The following is a 23,087-nucleotide window of genomic DNA, read 5'->3' on the forward strand; positions in this document are numbered from 1 at the left end:
CTCCCTCTAGTGGTGGCAGCTGGCAGCAGACTTCTATCCTCTATGTCTATGCAGGGGAGTTAGAGCTCTGTATTCAAAAATACAATGAAGCTCCAGCTCTTATAAAAGGTATATGAAAGCGATCCTCTAGTTCAAGGAAAAAAAGGGGAATGAACCAGAACACTTACCTTTTCTGACATCCAAGATGGCCGCATCACTTCAAAGACTACCTGATGCATACTGTGCATTTGTTAACCTACATTTTTTTTTTACTAATTAAAACCAGATACTGACACGTACCTTTTTTTCCCCCTAATATGATTTTCTTTTCTAATTGTACATTTTTGTATTCTATTTTCTGTTCATGATGAGGGGGTGGTCATCCTACCAGAGCTGCTGTTAACAGCACTTAGAGATATGCTTTACAGCAGCCATGTGGACCATAGGAAACTGTAGAGTGGAGATGGCTCATTGTTTTCTATGGAAAGGTGTTGTCGGCATGCTCTGTGCTGAGGTCACTGAGCAGAGAGGGGAAGTAGATAAGCTGTGACATCACCTATTTGTGGATAGTGGATCTATCTATCATTGTAATCCTGTCTGTAATGATTATGAGATGACTGCTGAGAAGTGATCTGTACAGAACAGGAAGTGTCAGCAGATTATGAGGCTTAGTGTGAACAGGTAGTGACACACAAACATTATTTTTAAAAAAATCACCTAAAGTTCTTAAAACATTTGACATAAAACCTGATTTAAAAATTAGATCATTCTGAGACGACACATTCCCTTTAAATATAACTGGTTTGCTATTAAAGGGGATGTATTATATTATTAAAAAAACATGGGTATCGCCATGGCTTGTGACTAGTAATGCAGTAACGTGATTCACTCCAAAGGGTCTGAGCTGCAATACCTGACACAGCCTATAGACAAGGATGGCACTGTTTCTGGGGAAACATCCCAAAAAAATTCTCATCTCAGAAAATCACTTTAAGAGGCAGAGGGAACTTATGAAGCAATAAAAGTAATATGTGCAATGTTCTCTAGCACTTTACTTCCTGTTGTACAAATCACATGATGCAGGGAGTGATCCAACATCAAGTCTTTCTTCCTCTTCATCACCACTGATCTAAAGTAACTGGAATACCCAAAAACCAAAAGAGAATTTAATTTTTTTTTTATCCAGGACTTTTATGACAAAAAATAAACACAAAATTAATAGAATCTCCCAAACTGTCGCAATTTTGCCCCTAATCAGACGCCGTGCATTAAGTACACGCCGTTATGATGGGGGTCATCCTTCTGATGTCATATCCATGTGGTCATGTGATACAATCCCAAGATAACTCATCAGTGATGACAAAGGAAAAGATGCAACTATGGTTCAGGCTATGTACACCTTCGGGGGCAATTTTCTTATTATTGCATTGTACTTGATCTGATCTTAAAATCATTTTTTCTATTGGTCTTTATTAAGAATTTTGAGCCCCTTTCTCTGTACAGCCTTGAGATTCCCTAGTAGCAGGATCTGTATTTTTACAGTGTTTCGTCAGGCAGCTCAGCAGATGGCTCCTTATCTCTGACCCTATTAATACTCATTATAGCTCAATTATTATCTTACTGTGGCTTAGATAATTGTTTATGACCTTTTAGTAATTTAGAGACAGGGTTTATTAGATAACGTGAAAGAGCGCTTCAAAAAAGCTAGACAGTTAACCCTTTGTGACAGAACGGCTGAAGATTTTTTAATAAAGACCAATTGTAAAAAATATTTTTAGCCCAAAATGAGCAAAATGCAATCATAAAAAAAAAATTTAAAATCACCCCCTGAATGTGTACATAGCCTTTAAATCTTTTCTTGTCTATCTGGCCCAGATCACCATGATGTCTACTCCGGGCCATCAATAATCTCGGCAGATGTTTTGCCTGTAGTAATAGTGCCCTCAGTAGCCCACACTGTAATAGTGGCTCTTTAGTCCCCCCACATTGTGTCCCACTACAGTAGCAGCATTGGGCATCGCTATGTGGCTGGCACAATATTATAGGTAATACTACTTGGAGAGACAATGGGCAGTCATGGCTTGATCTAACTCCTGGGTAACAGAAACTTGACAAATCTCTTGTACCAAGGTCTGAACGATCATAAGAGCAGATATTCTGCAAACCATCCAAGAGTATTAGGTCAGTCAGAAAACTGGTACCAGGGGGCGGTGTGAGCGGTCATGGGTTTATCGGGTGGGTGCTGATGCCAGCCATTATAATGCCACCTCTTAATGTCAAGGGTGCCCAAAACTGTTCCACAGGTCACTGCTGTGGACATGAACACGACAGGTAAATAATTAGTCACCATAGAGGACACGACTCTGTTAATCAGTTACTTATAATCTGGCACTTGTGATGATAAGCGGCGCCCGCAGCTGGGTCGATCAGGCACGCCATACCTCAATACAATACCTATGGTATAGCGGAGTGGCAGCACACTGGACCGCCTGGTAAGACCCCACTGATCACGCTTAGGGCTCATGCACACGACCGTATGTATTTTGCTGTCTGCAAAAAAACGGATACGCAAAAAACACAGTTTACATATTTTGCGGAACGGAACAGTAGCCCCTAATAGAACAGTCTTATCCTTGTACGTAATGCGGACAATAATAGGACATGTTCTATTTTTTTGCAAAACGGACATACCGCAACGGAATGCACATGGAGTAACTTCCGTTTTTTTTGCTGACCCATTGAAATGAATAGTTCTGCATATGATCCGCAAAAAAACCCAGACACGTTAAGAAAATACATTCGTGTGCATGAGCCCTTATCCTGTATCCAGTGGATAGGGAGTAATGTCTTATCACAGGAATACCCCTTTAAAGTGGAACTCCGGGCAAAACCGAACATTTTCGGAGACCTACACCTAGGGATGTTCCGGATGCTCCGTACAGTATCAGAACGAAGTTTTATGCGAATCAACTTTGGATGTTTCATCCGAAGTCGATTCGCTCATCCCTACCTACACCTTTAAAAGGGGTTGTGCCATAGATCATTTTAGATTATAGATTTTTTTCAGAGCAGCTCCTGGATCTAAATACTTTTGTAATTGCAAGTAATTAAAAATCTGGTATATAACTTCCGGTTCCGGCGCTGGTATGAGGAGACGCGCTTAGCGGAGCTCCGCCACTCTCCCCGACACCAATACCCTCCGCTCACCGCCCACGGGCTCTTCTATCCACACAAAGTCTGGTAAGCGCTAATATACCATCCACGCTGCATGGAGAGGTACCTGCTTCGTAGCGGGAAGAAGTCGGAAGACGGCGACGAACCGCGGCCTGAGCAGGTGAACCGAGCAATCAAAATGGCGGCCGAACATGAGGCTGTGCCGCAAAACGCTGCTTTGAATCAACATTTAACCTCCTCGCAGGAAGATATGTTTGGGCCTACTCCGCTTTCAGCTGCAGATCTCAAGCGCCTGGCGATTGAAGTAGCCGAACATTTGGCGCCTGACCTTAAGACCACACTTGCTGCAACGATTCAAGAATCCTTTACAGAGCTACAGGAAGCTTACAATCAACAAGGGTACCGCATAGAGGAGTTTGAGCAGCGGACGTCTTGTGTGGAAGAAGATCTAAATGGCGCACAATCGCGGATGTCAAAACTGCAGCGGACGGCGAGTCACAGCGCAGACCTGAGGACATCTCCTCATCATCAAGTAACCAACGGCGACACCGAAAGTAAAAGTCTTAGGCCTCTTTCACACGGGCGGTGCGGGAAAATGTGCGGGTGCGTTGCGGGAATATGCGCGATTTTTCAGCGCGAGTGCAAAACATTGTAATGCGTTTTGCACTCGCGTGAGAAAAATCGGCATGTTTGGTACCCAAACCAGAACTTCTTCACAAAAGTTCGGGCTTGGGATCGGGGTTGTGTAGATTGTATTATTTTCCCTTATAACATGGTTATAAGGGAAAATAATAGCATTCTGAATACAGAATGCTTAGTACAATAGCGCTGGAGGGGTTAAAAAAAAAAAATTAACTCGCCTTAATCCACTTGATCGTGCAGCCGGCATCTCCTTCTGACTTCTTTCTTTGCTCTGTGCAGGAACAGGACCTGTGGTGACGTCACTCCGGTCATCACATGGTTCGTCACCATGGTAAAAGATCATGTGATGACCGGAGTGAAGGTCACCACAGGTCCTGTTCCTGCACAGAGCAAAGAAAGAAGTCAGAAGAGATGCCAGCTGCGCGATCAAGTGGATTAAGGCGAGTTAATTTTTTTTTTTAACCCCTCTAGCGCTATTGTACTATGCATTCTGTATTCAGAATGCTATTATTTTCCCTTATAACCATGTTAGAAGGGAAAATAATGAAGATCGCGTCCCCATCCCGATCGTCTCCTAGCAACCGTGCGTGAAAAATCGCACCGCATCCGCACTTGCTTGCGATTTTCACGCAGCCCCATTCACTTCTATGGGGCCTGCGTTACGTGAAAAACGCAGAATATAGAGCATGCTACGATTTTCACGCAACGCACAAGTGATGCGCGAAAATCACCGCTCATGTGAACAGCCCCATAGAAATGAATGGGTCGGTATTCAGTGCGGGTGCAATGCGTTCAACTCACGCATCGCATCCGCGCGGAAAACTCGCCCGTGTGAAAGGGGCCTTACAGAGGCGATGTAAGAACACTTTCAACAAGCTAAAAACCAAAAGAGGTGCTGTTGTGCTGCAGTATTTTCGCTCTCCCAATAAAACGCAAAAAGGGGAGATTGTGGATTTTAATATGATACCAGAAAAAAGAGAAGTCCACGATAGATGTTATAATTACTTTTCACATCCTTTCAGAGGGATTATAGGAACTTTATGCAAGTTACAGTTTGGTTAGAATTTTCCTGCTGACCTTTAATGCATTCCATGTGACAGATTTGTGGAAGAAGCTGCTATAATGCTGTATAATGGTTAAAATAATCAAGGGCTTACGTTCCCCGCAGAAACGCATGATGGTGCTACGTCACCTCAAACGCCTGGGGGCGGACATTGCGTTTCTGCAGGAAACACACCTTTTGGAGGACGATTTTCCGAGAATGTCAAAGTTATGGGTGGGGAAGGTATATGGTTCTCCGGCAGTGCAAGCTGAAGCGGGTGCGATCACTCTGGTGCATAAAATCCAAGGGCATGCTGCAGACGACGAGGGCAGGGTGCCGGTACTGACAATGAAAGATGTAAGCAGAAGTCTCAGCCTCTACAATGTCTATGCTCCTAATGAAGCACAAGGCCGCTTTTTTGCTTCCCTGAGAGACAGAATCTTAGCAGATGCAATAGGAGATAAAATTGTAAGAGGAGATTTCAATGCCACAATGGTCGAAATAGAGGACCGTAATCACCTGGAAAAACTGAGGGCAAAAGCGCAGGGGAGGAGAGGGGTTTTGTCTTCCTTTACGAAGGACACCGCACTAGTGGATGTTTGGAGGATTTCACATCCTGATGATCGGGAATACACCCACTTCTCCCATGTGCAAAACTCATGGTCCCGTATAGATTACTGGTTTGCAAAACCAGAACTTTTACCCAGAATTAGAGAAGTGTCCATTGAGAACTTGGTAATTTCAGACCACTCGCCAGTGGTTCTGGTGCTGGCGGATACAGAACCGAAAGGTGTGGAGCTAATTTGGAAGTTCCCGTCCTTCTTGATGATGATGATGATGTATGGTCTTGTGTACACGCAGTCTTACCCTTAGGGCCTCGATGCGCTTAGCTGGCTGATTCAACAAGGGAGGAAAAAGAAGAAGGCATGACACTTTACCATGGGCCGCAAAGGCCTAGACGATAAAGGCACCTATTCCAGAGACCAATTTCCTAGCACTTATCAAAATAGAGAATCAAGAAACAGGGAGGGAAGGTAGAGGGATCTCAAGGTTCAGAGGGTTCGGGCGAGATATAGAGAATGTGAAGAGAACAAAATTAATAAACGTGAGGAAAAAGTATCTTTAAAAAAGGAGGGACATTACCAACCGTGAATTTATAGACTAAGATTTAGAAAACCCCCCAAAATTATATGAACCAAAAATAAGTGTTCTATAGGAAGATGATCAAACGCCTGTTTGAAAAGTAAGGTTTTCAGTGCACGTCTGAATGAGAGAAGACTGGGAATCATTTTCAGGGCCAGAGGTAGGTGGTTCCAAAATCTGGCCCCTTGAGCCGAAAAGGATCTACCTCCACGTCTGATCTTGTTAACTTGCGGGATGTTAAAATTCGTAGAGTTACTAGACCTCAATGTCCTCAACGGGGCGTACCTGGTGAATTTACGTCGCAGGTTCAAGGGCCCCACACCATGGAATACCCTATGCATGAAGCATACAATCTTGAACATCACCCGTTGTTGGACGGGGAGCCAGTGCAAGGCATTAAGAGAGGGATAGATATGCTCTCGGCGGGCAACACCCGTTAGTAGCCTTGCTGCGGCATTCGGCACAAGTTGAAGTCTATGCAAGTTCTTCTTAGGGAGCCCCATGTACAAGGCATTACAATAGTCCAACCGACTGCTGATCGCTGCTCCGACCAAGGCTTTCCCGAGAGGGGATTCAATGTATTTTAAGATTCTCCTCAGAAGTTTCAGCTGGTAGTGACAGGTACTAACCACCTGATTTATCTGAGGAGCCAGGGTTAAGACCACTCCCAAGTCCCTGACCTGGATGGCTGTCTCAGGGACAGGTCCAAAAGACAATGGCCATTGGGGTGCTGAGGGTGTAATTTTCTGGTCACTGAATGTAATACATTCAGTTTTGGTGCCATTAAGCTTTAGATAATTGGCACTCATCCAGTGATCGATCTCCAAGAGACATCCGGCACCTGACCGCTGGAAAAGGAACTATTTATAATGTCTCGAATGTATGGTGCCATTGCAACCGCGGCGGAATTCACCACGGCCGCCGGGCATGGGTCTAGACTCTAGAGGCAAGGAGGACGATCTGAGAGCTCCAATGATTTCAATCGTTCTCTCCACAGAGATGGGCTGAAATTCTGTGAGGGAATAGGGTAAGGTTGAGAGTGAAGAAGAAAGTGTCTCGTCCGTCCTATGAACCGTTGGGATATTGTCCCTAAGTTTCTGGATTTTTTCAGCAAAGTAGTCGGCCATTTGCTGGCACAGTGCTTGAGAGTGCTCCGTCATGGCAATCTCACATCTAGGATTGGCTAGTTCTTTAGCCACTTTGAAAAGTTCTCTGGAGTTGTTAACCTCATTGCCTATTTTATTTCAGTAGTATGTTCTTTTGGTATTTTTTATATTATCTCTGTACTTTCTCATACTTATTTTGTATTTGTCTTCTATGGGATTTTTTCTCCCTAGGCCTTTTCAAGGGCTCTGGTAGTCTTTTATTCCTCAGTGAACCAAGGCAGGTTTTTATTAGGGGGACGAGGTTGCTGTTTATGTTTCATAGGTGCTAAGGTGTTTAGTGTAGCCTCTATACAATCATTAAAAGCTGTTAGCTTTGCTACCGTGGATTCTATGGAGCGGAATAAATCTATATTAAGATTTTCCTTAAAGCTATTGCCAAATTCCTCCAAATTAAGAATTTTCTAATTTCTTTGTTGAGTGAGAGTCTTATCTCTCACTGGAAAATGGGGAGATTTTTTTTTAAAGGGGGGATAGTTTGAGTAAAAAGTATATTTTTGTGATCAGTCCACACCAGATCATGTATGGATTGGACCTGTATCTCCACCCCGGATGTCAGAATCCAGTCCAGGATGTGGCCGCCCCGGTGAGGTCACCTCCTGCATGAAGCCAATGGTCTCAAGGGATGTTAATAATTGCTGGGTTTGGATGTTGGACACATCATCGGCCCAGCAATTTATGTGAATGACGAGACCTTTGTTGAACTGTTAAGGGGATGGTGGCTGGAATATAGCACTCTCAATCAGGGGCATGAGACAGACCCTCTACTTTTCTGGGAAGCGGACAAGGCAGTATTAAGGGGCAGGTTGATAGCATATAGGACAGGACTTAAGAGAGCTACTAAAACCCAATTCATTAAAAGCAGCCAAGAGGTCCAGAGAAGATATAGGGCTTTTGTGCAAACCCAAACACCAGAAAACAAACAGAATTGGATAGAGGCCAGAAGAGATTTTGAAATGTGGGCACTGAGAAGAGAGGGTTTCCATAAGGTCCAATGGGAGCTAGATCTACACAAATTTGGTAACAAGGCCGGTAGACTTTTGGCTAATTTGGCTAAGGGCCGCCGCCAGACAGCCCCAGTGAGTCATTTGCGAGATCCAGTAGGGAATATAGTGTCACAACCCGCAGAAATTCTGAAAATCTTCAGAAATTACTACTCTAACCTATATAGCAAACCATCAGGTCAGGTAGAGAGGGAATCAAATTTCCTAGATGGTTTAAACCTCCCGAACATCACTCAGGAAGATCTAACCCTGCTTAATATGCCCATTATGGAAATGGAAATACAAAATAGGATTTCCCAGTTGCCCAGGAATAAAGCGCCAGGGCCTGATGGTTATTCAGGTGATTTTTATAAAGCCCTAAAAGTGCTAATTTCGCCCGTGTTGTCTAAGTTGGGAAATGTTCTTCTAAATGGGGGAAAATTGACATCACAAATGAACATGGCACATATACGCATGCTCCCAAAAGAGGGAAAGCCAGCTGAAGACCCCGCGTCGTATCGTCCGATCTCCCTCATTAACCAGGATCTGAAAATCCTCTCAAAACTAATGGCAAACAGGCTAGCTCGCATCCTTCGGGGCCTGATCAGCCCAATGCAGGTTGGTTTTGTAAGAGAGCGGTCGGCGGTTACCAATATACGAAGGGTCCTGGCGGTTCTAGATGAGGTTAGCCGGAGTCTTTCAACGTGCATAGGGGAACCAGACAAGGTTGTCCCTTGTCCCCCCTGCTGTTTAAATTGGCTGTGGAACCCCTGGTTCGCCTTTTAAATTCTCGTGGGAAATTTGAAGGCGTCAAAGTAGGAAATATCGAATTGAAAGCTATTTTCTTTGCTGACGATATACTCCTGTTTATGGAGAACCCCGAAGCAGAGCTGCAGGAGGTCCTAAATACTATAGCAGATTTTGGAAAGCTTTCAGGCTTTAAAGATCAACACGGCCAAGTGCGCTCTTTTGCAATTACGGAGGGAGGGGAAAAGATTGAACCGAGAACAGACCCTATGCAATATACCAATAGTTAAAGACTACATTACCTACCTAGGGATTAAGGTAGGACCTAGGACTGAGTCCATGTATCGACTTAATTATACCCCTCTCCTTAACAAGGCGACACATGAGCTGCGCAAATGGCAGAATCGACCTCTATCCCTCCTAGGCAGAATTCATCTAGTCAAGATGATACGTTTCTCCAGACTTCAAACATTGCCCCTACTAATTAAACACATAGACATTACCAGACTTCATAGTGAAGGGACGCATTTTATCTGGAAAGGTCAAAGACCTAGAATAAGTCTAAGGAAACTCATGGCCCTTAAGATCAAGGGGGGAATGAATATGCCCGACATAAGAATATATAATCAAGCGCGTTTGCTCAGGCATATTATTGACTTGGGTACTTCATACCAATTTCCATTCTGACTATGTACTAGAGAGGAACCTTTGTGCCCCTGGGGATCCCTGCACCTTGTTGCACGCGGCTTTGAAGTCTCTCCCCAAGCATTTTTGCGAAACTCAATTCTATTCCGACATCCTTGGGCAGCTTGGCGAACCCTTAGGAAAAACCTACGTCTCTGCCAAAGGATGTCGAAATATCTACCTTTATGGGGACACCTGGAATTCGAACAAGGTAGACGTAATGCTCTGTTTAGGGAGTGGAAACAAAAAGGAATATTACCAGCCCAACAATTGATGCATAAAACTGAGAATAGATGGCCATCGGGTCAAGAAATAAGGGACATCTATCAATGGAGTCCTTTTCAGAGCATTCAATATGCACAAATCAAGAAATTCTTGACGGATAGACTAAGGGATGTCTCTAAGGAGATAATTAAAAACTATTTTTGACAAGATAATATTAAGAGGTACAGGCCCCCAGTCCGTCTCTTTTTTGTATTCCCAATTACGGGAGGTATTGGGAAATGGACTGCCGCACCATGGGCTCAAATTCTGGAGGATGAAGAAGAGGCGGGGGAAATGATCTTGAAAGGTTCTTGGGCTTTAAGGAACTCTATAGTAAATGAAACATGGAGGGACACGCACTTTAGGCTAATGCATAATGCCATTTACGCTTTTAACCTACCATCGACGCCCAGTAGGCCTGACAGGCTCACCAGTTGCCCAAAATGTAATACGCCGCACACTGATCTTTTCCATGGTTTATGGACCTGCCCCCAAATCCATAGTTTATGGAGACAGGTACCTCAGGTATCTAGAGATGTCTGGAACCTTGTAGTCCCACTAAATCCCATGATATTCGGGAGAAGGGAGGGGAGGGCGGTTTTTGGAAAAAGAGGGTAAAAATGGGGAACATATTGTATGGATCACTTACTCTCCAGTAAATGGTACACAAAACCATCAACCTGTTTCCATGTAAAAAGGTCTTTTACTGATATGATATGTAACCTCCAAGATCTGGTGATCTCAAATGATGATTATATTTTGTCATGAACCGTACATGTTTTTTCCCCCCGAAACAAAATTTGTTTAAAAAAAACAAAAACATTTGGTACAGCCACTGAGCTATTCAATCTAATGTATCAGTATAGCGCCACCTGCTGCTTGTTCTTTTCCTTATTTCTTGTCCACCTCACTTTGGTGGTCATACGAGCTCAGTTTAAATGTTCAACTGTCACCAGCCATGATTAGAAGCTGTGGCAGTTACAGGGAAAGAGCTAAAGCAGAAAGGACACGCCCCAGAGCTGCTAGCTTGAAATAAACGTAGTAGAGCAACTGAAGCAATGAATGGGGAGATCTCTGGATAGATATTGTCATGTACTATATGATGTCCGATTTTCATTTTTTTTACATCAGCCATGGCATAACCCCTTTAAAGTTTAATTCACCTCATCGTAGTCAATTCTGAGACCCCCCAAAATGATCCTCCATCGGGCCTCAGTCTTGTCCGGGCAGCAGAACTGTGTTGTCATGATCCGTATACAGGCGTGGTAGCGCCCTCTAGTGGTTACCTTGGCTGCACTATTGTTCTCTGTTATCAGCCAATTTAGAGCGAGGAAAGGCTATGGGGGGAGGGGGGGGGGATTTAGGAAGACTTTTTGGTTTAATGTTCCGTTAAGAGCAGAGTATTGGTTGTGTACTATACGTCAGGTTGCACGGCCTCGCTCAGGACCATTGGGTGTACACTGCTGCTGGCATACACTTGGCACAAGGACAAAAGCTACTGCCAAATAAATAAGCAAACCGGGCGGGCAAGATCCCGCTGTGATACTAACGCCGCATGAGGCTGCAGGTGATCATTACATGACGTCAACCTGTCTGCATGGGAAAGGGAGAGAATTTTTATTTATTATTTTAAATAAAAATAAAAAATCTGCAAATAAAGACGTGCTGGTCATAGGGTGCTCCACCACCCTAAGAATGAAGAGTCAGGTCTGCAGGATTCCCCAGAAAATATTGGAAGGTACGTGATCGCCTTGTGGAGATCCAGCTAGTCTCTCAAGTGGATGGAGAGCATGCAGCGCATACGCGGTGTTCCTCATTCACTGCTCTGGGACTTCCGAAAATAGTCGAGCTTCAGATGCAATCAGATCCCAGAGGTGGGACCCGCACCTACTGGACAATATCATATCCTTTCCATGTACCATAAATGTCCAGATAGGACAAACCCTTCAATGCAGGCATGCTCAACCTGCGGCCCTCCAGCTGTTGTAAAACTACAACTCCCACAATGCCCTGCTGTAGGCTGATACCTGTAGGCCAGGCATGCTCAACCTGCGGCCCTCCAGCTGTTGTAAAACTACAACTCCCACAATGCCCTGCTGTAGGCTAATACCTGTAGGCCAGGCATGCTCAACCTGCGGCCCTCCAGCTGTTGCAAAACTACAACTTCCAGCATTCCCAGACAGTCTACAGCTATCAGCCTGCAGCAGGGCATGGTGGGAGTTGTAGTTTTACAACAGCTGGAGAGCCAGAGGTTGAGCATCCCTGCTGTAGGCTGTTCGGGCATGCTGGTAGTTTTGCAACAGCTGGAGGGCAGAGATGATACAACCCCATAAAATTACACGCAATTAGAAAAGTGTTCACATCCAGGCGCTGGCATGAAAAACGTAGAATATTTTTCGTGGGACAACCCCAATATGAACACTGTACGTATATGTGACTTGGATATTCCTCTACAGAAGTCCCCACGACATGTTTACGGTGCACGGAGGCCTCACATGTGACCCCCACTGTTGCAACAAGATCCGTAAATCAATAATCCAAACCTTGGAAACGCCGGGTTTTACTCGCCATCTTTAGACTGCGCTGAACGACAACGGGAGGTAAAGTTACAGAACGGAAAGCAGCGACCGGATCACAGGAACCGCATGCTGACCATAAAAATTAGGCCTCGTTCACACGACCGCGTGACAGTCGTGTCCGTTTTGTGGACCATGTGCTTCCGTTTCCGGGTGTGCGTCTGGGTCTGTGTGTCCGCGCCACAAAAGATAACACGTGCCCCATCTTTGGCTGCAACCTGGGGGATTGAGGACCCATTGAAGTCAATGGATCTGCACTGCGATGAAGGATGCACGGGGCCGCGTTTTGCAGTACACAAAACGGACACGGGCATCACACGGTGGTGTGAATGGAGCCCACACCTCATACATACAACTGCAACATGCGTGTGAATTTTTTAAAGTCGGCTTGCGGGAGATTTGAGAGTATCATGCGCGTAGGCTCGCCACTTCCATAGTTGCCAGCGTTGTAGTTGGTAAATGAAGGACCACACCCAGGACTTACATAAGCACCACCGATTTTCATTCTGGGACAGACCGAATCTTCAGGAACAGTCCCTGCAAATTTGGAAATGTTGGCAACTATGCGTTTTCACATCGGACTTCAATGTCTAGGACACAGGGATACTTGGCCATTGCACCAGATGGATCCTTCTTCCTCTCGGGGTGCAATTTACATATCCACATCTGACTTAAAGGGGTTGTCTTGGTGGGGGGGGGGGGATAACCTTTTTAAAAAGGCCAAAAATTTTTAAAATAATATAACCCCACGATCGCCTAGTGTAGTTCTAACATTGCTGGTCTCTACTGCCTGGTCCTAGCTTCACATGGTATATGCCTGCCCGGCCCATCACTGGCGGAGGTACGTCACCCTGGGTGGGCCAAGTTCGGTCCAAATTCGGGCACTGCAATGTCAGTACACACCCTTATACCGAGAAAACCCATTTAACATCTAATCAATCCTGGTAATCCCTAGGGGAGCAAAGTGATACGGGTGGACATACTGGAGTCAGTGGTGACTGGGTGACAATCCCTGGGGGAGCACAGTGATACTGGTGGACACGCCGGAGTCAGTGGTGACTGGGTGACAATCCCTGGGGGAGCACAGTGATACTGGTGGACATACTGGAGTCAGTGGTGACTGGGTGACAATCCCTGGGGGAGCACAGTGATACTGGTGGACATACTGGAGTCAGTGGTGACTGGGTGACAATCCCTGGGGGAGCACAGTGATACTGGTGGACACGCCGGAGTCAGTGGTGACTGGGTGACAATCCCTGGGGGAGCACAGTGATACTGGTGGACACGCCGGAGTCAGTGGTGACTGGGTGACAATCCCTGGGGGAGCACAGTGATACTGGTGGACACGCCGGAGTCAGTGGTGACTGGGTGACAATCCCTGGGGGAGCACAGTGATACTGGTGGACACGCCGGAGTCAGTGGTGACTGGGTGACAATCCCTGGGAGCACAGTGATACTGGTGGACATACTGGAGTCAGTGGTGACTGGGTGACAATCCCTGGGGGAGCACAGTGATACTGGTGGACACGCCGGAGTCAGTGGTGACTGGGTGACAATCCCTGGGGGAGCACAGTACATACTGGTGGACACGCCGGAGTCAGTGGTGACTGGGTGACAATCCCTGGGGGAGCACAGTGATACTGGTGGACACGCCGGAGTCAGTGGTGACTGGGTGACAATCCCTGGGAGCACAGTGATACTGGTGGACATACTGGAGTCAGTGGTGACTGGGTGACAATCCCTGGGGGAGAACAGTGATACTGGTGGACACGCCGGAGTCAGTGGTGACTGGGTGACAATCCCTGGGGCAGCACAGTGATACTGGTGGACACGCCGGAGTCAGTGGTGACTGGGTGACAATCCCTGGGGGAGCACAGTGATACTGGTGGACACGCCGGAGTCAGTGGTGACTGGGTGACAATCCCTGGGGAGCAAAGTGATACTGGTGGACATGGCCGAGTCAGAGGAGCCTAGGTGACTATCCCTGGGGAGCACAGTGATACTGGTGGACATACTGGAGTCAGAGGAGCCTGGGTGACTATCCCTGGGGGAGCACAGTACATACTGGAGTCAGTGGTGACAATCCCTGGGGGAGCACAGTGATACTGGTGGACATGGCCGAGTCAGAGGAGCCTGGGTGACTATCCCTGGGGAGCACAGTGATACTGGTGGACATACTGGAGTCAGAGGAGCCTGGGTGACTATCCCTGGGGAGCACAGTGATACTGGTGGACATACTGGAGTCAGTGGTGGATACTGGTGGACATGGCCGAGTCAGAGGAGCCTGGGTGACTATCCCAGGGGGAGCACAGTGATACTAGTGGACATACTGGAGTCAGTGGTGAAAATCCCTGGGGGAGCACAGTGATACTGGTGGACATACTGGAGTCAGTGGTGACTGGGTGACAATTCCTGGGGAGCCCAGTGATACTGGTGGACATACTGGAGTCAGTGGTGACTGGGTGACAATCCCTGGGGAGCCCAGTGATACTGGTGGACATACTGGAGTCAGTGGTGACAATAAACGGGGTAAACAAACTGTAACGAGCTGAGGACTAATTATTGGGCATTTCTATACATCCCAGGCACGGAGAGAGCGGAGTCTATAGGTCCGAGTGGCCCATTACCCTTCTCATATATAATGTGCTTTTGCTGTTTGCTCACAAATCAACCTGGCAGCACTCCTATGGCATAAAGCAGCCAAGCCAGACGCACCGTGCCAGCTCTTGTGGCCACGTGTCTTATCTTAAAGGGGAATGACAGTAAATACATGTAGCTGGCAACTGACCTTGGTGAAGGAGAATGTCATACGTTCAGGGTCTGCCCAGTAATAGGACATGCCAGGCAGGTGACAATGCTCCGCTGTTATGGAGAGCTGGTGTTCTCAAAAGGTACCGGTGGTACTGTCAGGGGCAGAAAGATGGCTGCTGGGACCTTCGGCTAGATCGCGGATTACGTGTTTATTGGTATGCGCATTTTATAATTATTTTTTCTTTAAATCCCTACTCAGTGGCTACAGATCCCGACTGTTCAGTTCTACAGAGATGGTCTGTGTTGCCCTTACAGCAAAGAGGACTATGACTGCAGGATCCGACTACACAGGGTTTGTTTGTAGTCTGTTACCATGGAGACACATAGCTCTATTTCCAAAGATGATTTTCGTTAGAGTCAATGCAGTTTTACCCTGCAGCTGCTTTTATGCGGTTTTGCATCAATTTAAAAAAAACGGGCCAAAAATGCAATTGAACGAGGGGGCACTATAAAAGCACAGAAAGCCGGTGTCCACTGTGTTTTTTGCTGATTTTTTTTTTTTTACAATCGAGAGGAAATCAGTGGTTTTTCATCAAACGTTCTGCAAAAACGGTGAACCACAACAGATGGATACATTCAAAGGCCGCATGTACATGATGTTTTGTGGTCCGTAAATCGCAGATCCGCCAAAAATAAAGGTGCGGCGCTTGTGCCAGCCCCCGGGGGCGGACTGGCCATAGAGCCTACAGGAAATTATCCTGGTGGGCCAATATTCATAAGGCCACCCGAGCCCTCCTCACTGCTGATAACCGGGCACATACGACTAGGGGGACTATAGGGGTCATTATAAGGGCTCACGCACACGACCGTATGCGTTTTACGGACCCGCAAAAAATACGGATGACGTCCTTGTGCATTCCTTATTTTGCCGAATGGAACAGCTGGCCCCTAATATAGAATAGTCCTATCCTTGTCCGTAATGTGGACAATAATAGGACATGTTCTATTTTTTTGCAGAACAGACATATGGAAACGGAACGCACACTGAGTAACTTCAGTTTTTTTTGCGGACCCATTGAAATGAATGGTTCCGCATACGAACTGCAAAAAAACAAAAACGTAACGGACACAGAAAGAAATAAGTTTGTGTGCATGAGCCCTAAGAGGAAGTCCAGGCAGAATGCTGAAGGTTGGGCTGGCTTGGAGCAACTTCTAAGCCCCTCCGCTCCATATCCATATTGAGACAACTGGAGGAGGAACAGGACAGCTATTGGTGGCCACCACATCTGGACAGCTTCTGGGGAGTCCTCCTGTGCTGCACTATGGTAGACTCTGCCATCAGGAAGGTCCAGCAGACCGGGGGGAATTCTCAGCTCCCACTTATCTGATGGTCAGCAAGAAGAACACGTTCAACCAGATTTCAATCGTCTTCAGAGGAATAAAGTTACAGGAAACAACAGAAAGTTCAGCAGATGCCAGGAGACGGGTTCTGCAGGTTTTTGTTTTTTTAGTATGAATGGCCTATTCTCAGGGCAAAAAAAAAAAAAATGTCCGGGTATCTGCGGAGCGGCTGTCACATGCAGACGAGACCCCAGCAACCCCAGCGGCCACTAGGCAAGAACTTGGCTTTACATGGAAAATTGGGCAGTCTTTGCCCATCATGGGTGGCTGTGGTTAAGAGAAGGGGTTTCCTCTGATCCAGGGCCCTCTAGCTGTTGTAAAACTACAACTCCCAGCATGCCCTAATAGCTGTAGGCTGTCCAGGCATACTAGGAGTTGTAGCTTTTCAACAGATGGAAGGTCGCAGGTTGGACATCCCTGCTCTGATCGTTCCAGCGCTCACAGTGACCGATCACGCAACCCTGTGGATACGGCCTAAGGCCACGATTATGAAGAATACACACGCAGACCGAACATAGGGTCGTGTGAATGAGCCCTAAGGGCGATCGCACGCCCAACTATCTCAGTGTCACGGGGCAGCCACCAAAAGGAAAGGGGTTGCAGAGTGACTCGCACTGAAGAATTGCAAAAAATCCAACTATTTTTTTTTGGGATTTTTTGAGTTGCAATTACGGCAAACGTACGAGATGGCTGCCCTGCAACACCGGGGAGCGCGATCGCCTTGTGGCTGAACGCTAAGGGCTTATGCACACGACTGTACGTCCAGTCCACATTTTTTGCAGATGCGGCCCCCTTTTATCTCAATGGGGCGCAAAAGATGCGGACAGTGCACCATGTGCCCTCCGCATCCGTGTGTTCGTTCCGCACCCCGACAAAAAAGACAGAACATGTCCTATTCTTGCTCGGACAATTCTAGAGGAGTTTGAAAGAAAAAAAAATATGGCGGCAGGCACACACAACGATTTGCAGACGGTAAAACGGATACAGTAGTGTGCACGAATTCTAAAGGTTCTGGAATGAGCCATATTTACACTACTGGGGTGTGAATACTTACGCAGTACAGTCATCCGTGCGTCCTACAATCTAGGGAGCTCACAATGACAGATCACACAACCCTGTGGATACGGCCTAAGGCCTCTTGAGCACGAACGTGCTGCGGCCCGCAATGCACGAACACCGACCGTGGGGCAGCCGCAGCGGATCGCGGACCCATTCACTTTAATGGGAACATCGACCGTGGGGCAGCCGCAGCGGATGGGGAACCCATTCACTTTAATGGGTCCGCGATCCGGCCTTTCCGCAAAAAGATAGGCCATGTTCTATCTTTTTGCGGAACGGAAGCACAGGACGAAACCCCACGGTAGTACTTCCGTAGTGTTCCGTATTTTCGGATTTGCGGACCTATTGAAGTGAACGGGTCAGCATCCGTGATGTGGAGTGCACACGAAACGGTGCCCGTGTATTGTGGATTTGCAAATGTGGTCCGCAATACGGCAATGGGCAGCACACGTTCGTGTGCAGGAGGCCCAAGGCTGGGATTATGGAGACTACACATCTCTTCCCTTTCACACGACCATGATACAGGCTCATCTTAAGGCACAGGGGCACAACCCGCTGCCCAGGGGCCACAACGCAGCCCACCATGCCATTCTATGTGGCACCAACCTATGTGGTCTCCATGTCAGTGAGTAACACACATGCCTAGGAGCAAGGACAGGCAAATACTAATGTAGCCATCTCCGAGACCACCCCCCACCCCCATATATTCGAAGAGCATTGGCCATCTGTGCAGGCGGCACCCTCCATTGCAGTTTATGGGACTTGTGAGCTGCTAGGGCGTACTACCCTCAACACCCATAACGTACAATGGGGGAGCCACATGCATGCACGGCCTCCTCCACTCTGGAGTGCAGATTGGGGGAGAACGGGACCCCCATTATCTTGGTAGTCCTGGAAGTGGAACCTGCACCTACAGTTATAATATACATAACAGTAAGAGATCCTGATATTGATGACCTCAGGACACCCGGAACCCCCACCAATTAGCTGTATGAGGGGGCTGCGGAGCTCCGGTGAGTGCTGCGGCCTCCTCGCAGCTTACCAAGCATAGTGCTGTGCATTGTATAGTCGCTGTGCTTGATATCGCAGCTCAGCTTCAGTCACTTGAGCTGCGCCTACATCATGTGACCGATGACGTCATATGTCCTAGGAAGGCGGTTGCGGCGCTCTCCAACAGCACCTGATGACCTATCCTCGGGATATGCCAATTATCCCAGATGGGAATTCCTCTTTAAAACAATGGTGTGATTGACTGCAGATATTCTTAACCCCTTAAAGTCCATATTACTGTGTGCGTTCCAGGTGTTTTGGCCTCGACTTGGACCCAAAACGTGTCTGCCTTTTGGCCACGTGAAACTAGTCTGACTTGTTCTGATGAGCGCTGCAGCGCTGACTGCACAGGACGAGGTCACAGAGCTGACGCTCTGCTCGCTGCCATCAGCCCGTTTTGCAATGTAGACGGTAACAGGTTGCATGTGACTTGCTACATGTGACAGAGTGCATGTGACATACAACACGTGGCAGATCGCACATCACAATGACGGGATTTGTCATCTGCTCTCCGGCAGCGGGGGGACAGAGAGCTGGGGGCACAGCGGCGTAACCTGTTCTGCTGCACCAGCTATTGGGGTAGGTCCGCACGTGCCAATTTTTTCCAGCAGATTTCACCCCTGTTGCATTGAAAAGGGTGAAATCTGTGGAGAAAATCCGTGTCAGGAATGATTACGCGGCGGATTTTAAATACATATGGCAGATCCACGTCCGTGTAGAACCTGCACATGTTGCGGATTAAGCATGTTTTTTCCGTGCAGAAAAACGGACAACAATAGGGCACGGAATGCACACGTCATTTCCATATTTTTTTTTGCAGCCCCATTGAAATGAATGGTTCTGCACATGAGCCGCACAGACACGTTCCGCATATGGGCCACACAAAAATACGTTCATGTGCATGAGCCGTGTCCGCGATAAGACGATCAGTGGTTCATCCATGAAGGCTTCGTGTTTGGTCCACGTGTCCGTTTTTTGCCCTCCATGTACCATTCATAGTCCACGGACAATGTTACGTTGAAAATCCATTTCCAGAGGAGCCCCTAGCACTCGGACTACGATGAGTGCGACGGATCCGTAAACACGGACAAAAACAGGGCGTGCTTCCATGGTGAATCACGGATGTGTGAACACGTGCATTAAAGTCAATGGATACATGAACAAGGCTTCCTACAGTTCCAGCAAAGAGTTCTCTCCGTGCGGAAATTAACCCGTCAAGCGGATTTTAAAACTATTTATCCGATTCCACGCGTTCTGTAGAGGGGTTTTCAGCAAACATAAGGAGAATAGACAAATCTCAATTACACGCCGCGTATTTTGTACGTGCCGAAACTGACCTGCCGTGCATGTTAGTTGTTTGTCCGATTCCACACCTAAACCGAAAACCCGCTTCAAAAACCGCGATAAATAGTCCAGATTTCGGTGGGTTAGGGCTCATGCACACAAAGGTATTTTCTTTCCGCTTCCATTCCAGGTCTTTTGCAGACCGTATGCGGAACCATTCACTTCAATGGGTCCATAAAAACAACGGAAGGTACTCCGTGTGCATTCCGTTTCCGTATTTCCATTCCGCAAAAAAGTAGTGCATGTCCAATTATTGTTCGCAAATCAGGGTCCGAGGCCCCATTCGAGTCAATGGGTCCGCAAAAAATACGGAACACATCCATATTTTGCGGATCCATACTGTAGAAATGCTATGCCCAGCCCATACTGCTCATGTGTTTGGTGATTAATAAGTTACTGTTTCTGTTTCCGATCCCCAAAAAACGTATCGCATACGGATATGTTTTGTGGAATAACGGAACGGAAGAGGACTTAAATCAGAGAAAGAAAAAAAAACTCAGACAAGGAAAAACGGATCGCAAAACAACAATGGTCGTGTGCATGAGCCCTTACTTGTGGTTTTCAGTGCAGTTTTGATGTGGATTTTCCTCCTTGCATTGAAAAGCGTGAAATCCTCAAAAAAATAAAAATATAAATAAACAATTGACATTCTGTATATATTTCTAAAATCTACACGGCAGGTTAATTTCCGCACAAAAAAAAAAAAAGCGTGTATATGAGTTTGGCTAATCTCATCCACTTTGCTGGTACAGGATTAGGCGGCTCGGATGCGGACCCATTCACTTCAATAGGGCCGCAAAAGATGCAGACAGCACTCCGTGTGCTGTCCGCATCCGATGCTCCGTTCCGTGGTCCGCAAAAGAAAAATATAACATGTCCTATTCTTGTCCGCGCTCTGCGGACAAGAATAGGCAGGTAAATTAAAGGCTGTCCGTGCCGTTCCACAAAATTGCGGAACGCACACGTATGCCATCCGTGTTTTGCGGACTGCAAAATACAGAACGGTGGTGTGCATGAGGCCTTACGCTGCGTTTTTTCCCGCAGAAGTCCCATAATGCGCACCGTGTGCAGGTGGCCTTAGGACTCGTCCCCCCGTAACGCGGCATATTAATTTACGCGCCAGTTCTCCCCAGTGGATCTCACCCTTTGCAATGGAGAGGGCGAAGTCTGTTGGCTCATCCGCAGCAGAAACCGCACGTACTGCATGTGGGTTTTTTTTTGTTGCTGCTTAAATGCTGCTTAAAAAAAAACAAAAAAAAAAAACTCTGCTACAATTTCCGTTATGCGTGAACGTACCTTTACACGGCGGTTTTAGCCGTATCTTCTGTGGCCCCATTCAGGTCTGCATCCGAATGCGGAGCGAACATACGGTCATGTGCATGAGCCCTTAGGGTTCGGCTACAAGGCGATCACACGCCCAACTCTCAGTGTCGTGGGGCAGCCACCAAAATAAAAAGGGCTGCCAGCGCAACTTTCCCGTGCGCCACCACCGCAGAATTGCTAAAAAATCCAACGATTATTCTTTTTTTTTTTGCGGTTCTTGGGTTGCAATTACGGCAAACGTGCGAGTTGCCCTGCGACACCTGAGCGCGCGATTGCCTTGAAGCCAAACCCTAAGGGCTCATGCACGCGACCGTACGTTCAGTCCACATTTTTTTTAATGTAAACCGGATGCGGCGCCATTAATTTCACCGTGTGCCGCTCGCATCCGTATCTCCATTCCGCAGCCCGGCAAAAAACATAGAACACGTCCTATTCTTGTCTTGAAAAATAAAAATAAAAATGGCAGCCGAGATCCACGATTTGCGGACCGTAAAACGGAGACAGTCGTGCGCGTGAGCCCTAAAGATTGTGGACGGAGCCGTATTTACACTACTGGGGTGCGAATACTTACGCAGTACAGTCACCAGTGCGTCCTACAATCTAATCTACGGTCTTTCTGTCCCGCTTCCTTTGACTCTGCAGAACTTTTTGTAACGTCTGTCGCAGATTTACTGCAAGTTTTTGCAACTTTATCCGTCTGGCGAGGTACGGACAATATCTCTACGACACTTGCGACATGACGTGAAACTATGAGGCCACTCACAAAAAGTAATTGCCCCCCCCAAATAAAAAAATTTAAAAAAAAAAACGACAAAAAAAAACTTGTAACAACTTTGCAACTTTGTAAAAACTTCTACTTCCCATTACATAGACACCGAGAAACAGCAGGAACTCAGCGCAGGCACATATGTGGTTAACCCCTTCACCCCAGCACTCACCAGCTGTCTGCTCTCCCCGGCACATGGATGGGGGGCGGGCAGCCTGCAGTTTGGGGTCCTCCTCAGGTACGTGTCTCCTGTGTGTCAGCAGCTGCTGCTCCCGGAGGTCCTGTGCTGGGAGGGGGCAGGGAGAGTCCTAGCTGCGCATGCTCAGTGGAGGGCGGCTGTGTGCTGGGGATTGTGCACGTTGTAGAGCTGTATGTGCTCTCTGTGCATGTATGTACTCAGTACGTGTAGGTCATGTATGTTCACGTTACATTATTTTTTTTTTCTCTGAGGCTGGATCTGCCTCCTCCAGATTTACCAAAACTAGAACTGGCTTATAGTTGGCCATAGCAACCAATCAGATTCCACCTTTCATTTTTCAGAGCTCCTTTGGAAAATGAAAGCTGGAATCTGATTGGTTGCTATGGGCAACTGAGCCCGTTTCCCCTTGCACCAGTTTTGATTAATCTCCCCCCTATAATATTTGCCATGCTCCTTATGTCTGCATTTGAAGGGGGAGATTTATCAAGACTGGTGCAAAGGAAAACTGACCTCTAGTTGCTCACGGCAACCAATCAGATTCGTCCTTTCATTTTCCAAAGGAGCTGTGAAAAATGAAAGGACGAATCTGATTGGTTACTATGGGCAACTGAGGATACTTTCACGTTTTTACTGGATATGGCATCCGTTGTGAACGGATCCGGGTGTATTATCCGGTGCTAGCCTTTCTGCTGCCTGAGGCGAAAACTGAAATGGTGCCCTCCACCCCCATGCCAATTTCTTAACCTAACCCCTTTACCACAATGAAAGCCCTCATTGCCCATGGCCCTTCCGCTGCC

General features: G+C 47.0%; 1 protein-coding gene across 1 annotated transcript in view; it reads right to left on the minus strand.

The window, feature by feature from the left end:
- TMEM63A (transmembrane protein 63A) overlaps positions 1 to 22,395 on the minus strand; it is a 61,639-nt gene extending 39,244 nt beyond the window's left edge. The window contains exon 1 of the mRNA XM_040430575.1: positions 22,264 to 22,395. The gene's annotated coding sequence lies outside the window, so the exon portion shown is untranslated. The remainder of the gene's footprint in view (positions 1 to 22,263) is intronic.
- Between the last annotated feature and the right edge of the window lie 692 nt (positions 22,396 to 23,087).

The sequence above is a fragment of the Bufo bufo genome, chromosome 4, assembly GCF_905171765.1.
Source record: "Bufo bufo chromosome 4, aBufBuf1.1, whole genome shotgun sequence".
Taxonomy (NCBI): domain Eukaryota; kingdom Metazoa; phylum Chordata; class Amphibia; order Anura; family Bufonidae; genus Bufo; species Bufo bufo.